Below are 8,676 nucleotides of genomic sequence, written 5' to 3' on the forward strand. Positions count from 1 at the left end.
AGGAACATTTACAATGTGACCCAGCCTACCTTTCCAACACAGAACTTCTCCCAGTATACCATGCTTGTTTATTCTTCCTTTCCTTTGTATATGCTGTTTCTGTGGCCTAGAATATTTTTTTGATTTTTCTATGTCTAATATATTTTATTTCTTGTTAGATGTAAGTCTAATGCCACCTCCTTCAAGAAGGCCTTCCTAAATTTCTCAGGTTTTTTCTTTGTCCAGTTATGGTATGATTTGTGATTATTTTGAAGTTCTGCTAGATTATTATTTTCTTTCTTTCTTCTTTTCTGTCAATATACTTTATTTAGTCATTTTTGTTTACACATGAAATTCTGGTAATTCAAAATTAACATCCTTGCCCGTGAGCGTCTTGTAGATACCAGAAAAAGTTTCAACCTTGTGCTGCATGTTGTTCTGCTGTGTTTTGTCCAAGGGTATCTCGATGAGGGTGTCCAGCTTCTAGCGAATTCTCTTGGCCACAATTTCAGTTGGGAAGACCAAGTCCTCAAGGATGACATCGTGCACAGCTGTAAGAGTACAGCTCTTGGGACGCTTTTGATTATTTTTTTGTGCAGCATTTTAGAATTGGCTTAGGCGAAATTCTCTTCTGAGCACTAAAGACAGTATACTTCCCACTGAACTTTTTCTCCAATTCGCAAACTATCCGGACTTGGATTTTTTGGAAAAACTTCAGCTGAGGAAAGAGAACAAAGATTATGATAGCTTTCTGCACACCACCAACTTCGATTACCTTGACTGTTGTTAAGTTGAGCTCCCAGAGCTGAGCCTTGAGGTCTGGGTTTATCTCCAGCTCCAAGAGAGACTGGGTGATTCCATACTCTAACTCATCTGGTTTCTCACCATTGGGCTTCACTATCTTGGTGCTCGAACTGAACATGGCCTTCTTGCTGAGCACTGGTTTAGGAAGACTATTTTATTACTGTTTTCTAATGATAAACTAGAGTCAAAAGCTTGAGTAAAGTGAAGGTCAAATATTACGACTTTAACAACTAAAGGAAGTGCCTTGCTATTTTATCTTTCTACTCACTCTTCAAGAATAAGGTGATACTTGGAAGAATATTTTTTTGAGACATTTTCTGTGACCTTCAGGTCAGGTTATTCTTTCAAATAGCATCATGATGCATCAGTTGAGGATTGAAATGGGGTCTTTGAAAGGTTCCTAACTAGCTGCAGCCTTGGTGTGTGCTGTTCCCTATGGGCACAACTTTTCCTGAAACAATCTAGGTTTGAGTCACAGTTCTTTTTTTTTTTAAGAGGTGGGGTACAATTCAGGGTTAGGTATTCAAATGTTCATTATGCAGGTGTCTTTGTTGATGAGGTGTGCCCCTCCCTTCCGTGGCAGTTTCCCTCAACTGGTAATTCCTCCCCAACTCCCTTGACTGCTTCCCACTACTGCCAATCCCTTTCTTATAGTATGATGATAATTGTTCAAGCTTCACTTATGAGTGAGAATAGATGGTACTCTGTTCTTTATTTCTGTGATAGATCACTGAGTATGATTGACTCTAAATCCATCCAAGTTGCTCTGAAGTCCATATGTATGTCCTTTATGGCTGCATAATATTCCATTGCGTATATGTACCACATTTTTTTTCGTCCAGTCCAGCTTCGAGGGGCAGCATAGTTGGTTCCATGTTTTCGCTACTGTGAATAGAGCTGCAACAAACATGAGTGTGCAAGTGTCTTTTTGGTAGAATGATTTGAGTTCCTTCAGCTATATTCCCAATGGGGGTATTGCTGGTTGAGTCACAGTTATTATGCTTTCTAGATATGTGCTCTTTGGTAAACCATTTTATACCTCTGAGCTTCTGTTTTATCATATGTACAACTGGAATAATGGAGTAAATAACTACCTACCCTGCTTCCACCGAATTTTGGTTTTGGACTCCAAATTATTTAATTTGAATCTCATTTTAAAGAAGCCCTTTTTACAGAGGTACTCTAATATAGGTTGAAATGTAAAAAAAAATCCATAACTTAGCAATATTGGAGAATTCCCAGGGATTTGGAAAATTATATTCATTGTAGTGATTTGAAAATTATTCCAAGCAAAGTTTACTAATGGCAGAGGAAAGAGGATGTATATCTCTGATGGATTTAGGTATAGCCTGAAGTAGCAACTTCAAGTGCCAAAATTTTTGAAGTTTTCTGATTATTTAAAATATATATTATTAAACATTTTATCCCATAATACATATATTTTTCTTTCATATAAAATGTTTTTCCACTTCTAACATTCAAGTTAACATAATATTCTAGGAAGGTACTCCTTGTTTATCTTTTTTTTTTTTATTTTTGAGTTGGAGTCTCACTCTGTCGCCTAGACTGGAGTGCAGTGACCGCTCCCAGCCATCGCAGCCTCGACCTGCTGGGCTCCGGCGATCCTTCCACCTCTGCCTTCCAAGCAGCTAGAATTACAGGCGCGCGCTACCACACCCGGCTAATTTTTTGATCTATTATAGAGATCAGGTCTCACCAAGTTGCCCAGGAGGGTCTCGAACCTGCAGGCTCAGGCAATCCACTCACCTCAGCCTCCCAAGGAGTCGGATTACAGGCTGAGCCACCAAACCCGACTCTCCTTGTTTATCTTTGAGGATCATGTCCAGGGAAACAAGTGTAAGAGGTATGGTTTTAATGTGTTGTCATTAGGGAGTAGTGCAGAGAAGAAAGGGGCTATATGTAGTTACCTTTAGCTGGATTTGGGCAAATTGTGTATGTTCAGGATGTGTACTGTGTTTTTCTTCTTTCATCCATTTCATCATTTCATTTGAGCATCTACATAACTGCCCCCTCGTCCTTAATCGAAAAAGCAAGAAGCATGAAGCTAATCTTATTGTGTTCTTGTATGGACAATGTTGCATGTTTTGTCAAGTTTGGTTTTGTAGCTGGTTTTATGGTACGAAAAGTCAACATGAATTTTTCTAGCTTAGGGCTAGGATTTAAGCCATTAAATCTAGGCCTTCATAGGGAAGGCCTGCATTTGTTGTGGCAGGGAATATTTGGGGGAGTTTTCCCAATTTACCTCCATCTCCTTCACACCTTCTCTAGCCAATGCCTTGAGTGGCAGGGTAACAAATTTTGGTGAAGCAATTTCTTGGACTCAAGGAACCAAAATATAAATGCTGACACTCACCGCGTAAAGACTTTCCACTAATCTTTTAGTAAAGCGAAGACCAACTGCCACTCATGAAGGACCTTGGCAAAATGTATAAAGTCACCAAAAGGAAAAAGCAAGTCATCAATTTTGGTTTCTCAAGGTCAAGGCAAAATAGCTTCCTGGAAGGTATCTAGGTTACAAATAACACATTGCTTAGTAAAGACACATTTCTTTACCGATGGTGCCAACATCACCACATCGGGGTGAGAGTCTGGGATGCAAAGCTAATAAAGAGAAGCACTAGGGAGAATCTTTGTCTGCACTAATAGGATGCAGAATTTATTTCTTGGAAACTCCCTTTCAAGTTAGCATGAAGCAAGCAACTGCTGGGTCTGGAGTTGGCTCTGAAAGGTTCTGCATATTCAGTGGCACATATTTCTATATACAGCTCATGAAGGCAGGTGTGCCAGTCTCTATATGGTAACCAGCCATCTGTTAGGTACATTTTTGGAGGCAGCATGAGGAGGCAACTACGTGATGGCTGATCATCTTGCTGATTGGACTGCTATGCTTCTGCAATTTGACTGTGTCTGAGGGACTCAGTCATGCTGGGCCAAGTTTGTTGCTGAGATCTGAGTCCTTGCCCTGTTGCCTCCTTGAAGCCTGTCAGAATGCTCAATTGAAGATTTTCAAAGACTACAGATTCCCAGATGAGCTTTTCAAATGTGGCTTCCTAGCCAAGGTGACAATTCTCAATCCCATCAATACAGCCTTATGTGGGAGGATTGAAGAATGAATAAATCTTGGCCATGCAAACATAGAATCCTCATTCTCTTTCTCAAATACTGTTCCAAAATTGTATCTCTTAGAAACTGCCATTTTCTCTTCACTGATGTGACAAAACCAGGGGACCAAATATAAAGATATGAAGGATAATGGAAACTGCTGGATTAGGTGTGCAGTCTGGATCCTCTTGGTATAGATGCCAAGTCTGTAGTCAAGCCCAACCACTTGCTAGTACAAGCAAACTTCACATGATGACATTTCCTCATGGCTTTTAAGAAGCAGTTTGTGTGACACACACACACACACACACACACACACACACACACACACAGACACACACACACACACACACACACAGTGTTATTTCTCAGTAAAACTGAAGTAATTTCATCTTATGTTCAGGGTTCTGTCTTTTCTTTTGTTGTTGAGGGATTTCCTGTTTATTTCAACCCTGTGCTAATGAAGGAGCCTTCTAAATTTATCATTGCTTCCCCTGCCTGTCTTCATCCCCTGACAAGCAAATTCACCTTTATTAACACCACACCTCACTGGTAGGCCCAGTAAAATGGCAGTGATTTGGCTCTTTTTCCTTGTGGCATGAATGAAATGTCTTGGCTTGGTATTTGTGACCACAGCATAGTTTGTTCCAACCTATCTTCCTCACTTCATTCCCTTACTCTCCTTCACTAAGAGATACTTTGTAAAATCCTATCTCTATGTGTTCACTCACTGTTTTTGAAAAGGTAAAATGGAAAAGCATGTGGCATGGTACCTGGCACTTAGTAGACATTGTGTGAATGTTTCCTGAATGTCCTTCTTCTCAGCGTACTTCCTGCCTACCTGACCAATTTGTGAGTTTCTTATTTGAGGATCACCTTCTTCATGAAGACCTGTTATTACTAATAAAAGTAGTATAGCTCTCCAAATTAGAAAGTATTATAGCATCTATTTTATCTTTGCAACAATCCTAAAAGTTGACTTGCTTTCTCTATTTCACGAAGAAGGAAACTGAGGTTAACAGAGTGAAGTAACTGGCCATTTTAATATAGCTAGTAAATAATAGAGTTGAAAATTGACTATATGTTTGTCTAACTGTAAAAGAAAGGATAACGTATAGAATCTACGCCTCTATGTACTACTCATAACTTAGGGATAAAGATCATCTTTTAAGTTTTGTTTCTTTAACTTCTCCCTGAAATGATTGTGTTGGTGTTTGGAAAAAGTTAACTAGATTATTTTTTTTAAAGAACCAAAATAAGCCTTTACCTCTTTCCCACTGAGTAGATAAAATCTAGACTGTCAGATTCAAATAAGTCACATCATGTCACATGACCTGTTTTCTTACTTTCTTTTTTGTGTGTTTTTTCGTGTGCTCATTCTTCTAGATTACCAGTCAGTCTGTTTGCAGTGTTGGAGAAGTATGGCTGATGTTATCAAATAAGATGAATTAGAGATTTTAGGAAAAAAAGCTTTCCACAGTCTCTCTTTTTTAAAAACGTGTGTAACATGATTGCCACTGGACATAAAAAATGTCAGGTCAGCTTTGGCAACACTGGTAACCAGTATGAGCGACCCCTTCTAGAGATCAGGTTGTCTGCCCAATCTGATCGTTAGCTTCCATCTGCTTTCACAGCAGAAAAGTCTGAAACACATGCAATACAAACTCATTAAGGGAAAATGAACAGATGAATGAAATGGATAATATATCATTGCAAAATGTGGATGAAACAAAGTTACAACTTGTGGAAAAATGATGCCATTCTCTAAATTCAGGAGAAGAACATAAAACAAACCATTAATGTGCAGACTAGTAACAGATAATTGAACATTTCAAAGTATGGTTGAGATGCTAGAAAATCAGAGGAAAATCTTCACTACCTGTTTTCTGAAGATTCCACAGGGAACTGATAATAAAAATGTGACACAATTCTTTCTGAAATGCCTGAAAAAATTGGAACTGAAGATGACTTTTTTTTAAGTAGATAAAGGATTTAGTAAAACAGCTAGAGAAAGGAACTCAACCTAAGTTTAATTGTCATGATTGTTTTTCATCACCAGTCACTCTTATGATAAAAGAATTTAGTAAGTCAAAACACTTATTTCCAGCTAAAGAAATTTAAGATTTTGGAGGAGTAGGGGTAGGAGTGGAAGTAAGTAACTCAAGAATTTCAACAAAGTTGCATTTTGATTTAATAACCAGGTGTCATTGAAGGGATTTGGAGTTTGAGTATACTTATGAAAACCAATTAATATACAAGTATTTTGACAACTTTATTTACATTGATTTGATTGATCTGTTTAACGACCTTTGAGGTAGTTCTCCTTAGGAAACAGGAAGCTAGTATGTGGTCTAATTTTCATATTCACAACAACCTATTGTGGTCAAGGGAACTATTACTGATATCTCAGTTTTATAGTTACGGAAACTGGAGCTCAGAGAGAGCAAGTTATTTCCCCAAGTTTCACAGTTCTTCAACAAACATTTTTGAGCCCATCATATATGCAAGAAATTGTGATATGAAGATGAGTGCTTTTAAATTGTCGAAACCAAATGTTTGTCTTCAAGGCAATTATCTTCTACTTCGAAAGCCACACAAGTAGAAAAATAGCTGCAATACTATAGACTCTATAATAGAGATATAATATACAGAGGATAAAGAGAAGTGGGGATAGTTGGCTTTAGATTTTGGGGAAGTTGAGGGAAGGACTCTTGAGAAAGACTTCACAAAAGAAATAAAACTTGAACTAAATTTTAGAAAATAACAAGGTGATTGTTAGGCAACCATAATAGGGAAAGTTATCATAGATGGAATAACCCTCGAGATCTGTTACTTAAATTTTAATGTATATATGAATCACCTGCAGATCTTGTCAAAAGCTGATTCTGAGTCAGTGAGTTTGGCATAGAGCCTGCGATTGTGGATTTCTAACAAGATCCCAGGTGATGCGGTTGCTCTCTGTCTTGGGAACCCACTTGGTATAGCAAGGTATTAAAGCACAGAGATAGACTTGGAAGTCATCAGCAGGTTTCAGCCCGATGGCTATCACTGCTAGACCACTGCCAAAGGAGGAAATCTTACTAAAATGTAAAGAGGAAAGAAAAGACACTACGAAGAAGTGATATTGAGATGGGAAGGAAATCAAAAGATAATGGTATTCTCGAAGTCAAAGACAGAGTTTTAAGATGGAAGTCGTCATTGTCTTAACTGCTCTAGAAAGTTCAGGTTAGTAAGAATTTAAAATATTCATTGGACTTAGCATGTAAGTGAACAGTGTTGCCCATCCTAAACACAGCTACTATATATTATTCTTAGACTGTGATGTTGGATACAATAGCGACTAGCCACATGTGACTTCTGACCATTTAAAAAGTGGAAATTGTGAATCCAGCAAGCTGCAAGTGTAAAACATATATTGGATTCTGAAAACTCAGCACAGGAAAAAAAATATACATATAATGTTGTCCTACTAATGTTTATATAGATTGCATGTCGAAATGATATTTTGGATATATTACTTGGGTATATATTTGGACTGAAATATATTATTAACCTTAACTTTAGTTTTATCATGTAGCTATTAGAAATTTTTTAAAAATGTAGCTATTAGAAATTTTTAAAGTACATTAAAGGGAGACCCCCAGAAAACCCAGAATTATCATTTTTTGAAAGGTGGGACCCTTGTAGTATACTCAGAATTTGTTCCTCTGGGTCAAACGGTCAATCAATTTTTTTTTTATTTTAATTTTAAAGATGTGGGGTACAATTCAAGGTTAGGTATATAAATATTCATTATGCAAGTACCCTTGTTGATGAGGTGTGCCCTCCCCTCCCCTAGCAGCTTTCCACTACTGCCAATCCCTTTCTTATAGTATTACAATAATTGTTCAAGGTCTGCTTATGAGTGAGAACATGTGATACTAGGTTCTTTGTTTCTGCAATAGATTACTAAGTATTATAGTCTCTAAGTTCATCCAAGTTGCTGTGACGTTCATTATTTTATCATTCTTTATGGCTGCATAATATTCCACCATGTATATGTCCCACATTTTTTTAAATCCAGTCCTCTTTCAATGGGCAGGACAGTTGGTTCCATGTTTTTGCTGTTGTGAATAATGCTGCAGTAAATATGGGTGTGATCTAAAAATCAACTTTCTATATGACCCCGCAATCCCCCTACTGGGAATATACCTGGAGGAACTCAAATCAACCAAAGTTTTTATCTGGAAGTTTTGAGAAGTATGTGTCATGATTTCAGGAGGAAATGTCCTGAGTTGTGGCAAACAGGTGACTGGTTCTTCCATCATGACAACACACCTGCCCACATTGCACTGAATGTTCAGTAATTTTTTACCCAAACCAGCATGACCCCTGTGCCCCACCCTCCCTATTCACCTCATCTTGCCTGAAAGGCACTTTTTTGTTTCCTCAGATGAAAAATGTTCTCAGATGGAAATGATTTGCAGATGTGAAAGAGGTGAAACAAAAAATGTCAGAAACCCTAAAAGACATCAAAGTTACTGAGTTCAAAACCGTTTTGATTGGTGGAAAAAGCACCTCAATAGGTGCATTGCCTCAAAGGGAGAATACTTAGAAGGTGACTGAAGTTTAAACATGTAAGAATAAATACACTTTAAAAACAAATAAATTCCAGGGTTTGTTTTGTAGCACCTCCTGTGTGTGGCTTCCATGGTGGCTCACATTACATACATTTATTGGAAAGTGCTGATATAGGCAGATGAAAGTTGGTCCATGAGTGAAAAGAAGCAA

The 8,676-nt window shown here is 37.8% G+C and overlaps 1 pseudogene; it reads right to left on the reverse strand.

Moving 5' to 3' along the window:
• Positions 1-321: 321 nt before the first annotated feature.
• LOC103252874 lies at positions 322-901 on the reverse strand (annotated as a pseudogene).
• Between the last annotated feature and the right edge of the window lie 7,775 nt (positions 902-8,676).

The sequence above is a fragment of the Carlito syrichta genome, unplaced genomic scaffold, assembly GCF_000164805.1.
Source record: "Carlito syrichta isolate Samal-C Ts95f unplaced genomic scaffold, Tarsius_syrichta-2.0.1 Scaffold174419, whole genome shotgun sequence".
NCBI classification, from domain to species: Eukaryota; Metazoa; Chordata; class Mammalia; order Primates; family Tarsiidae; genus Carlito; species Carlito syrichta.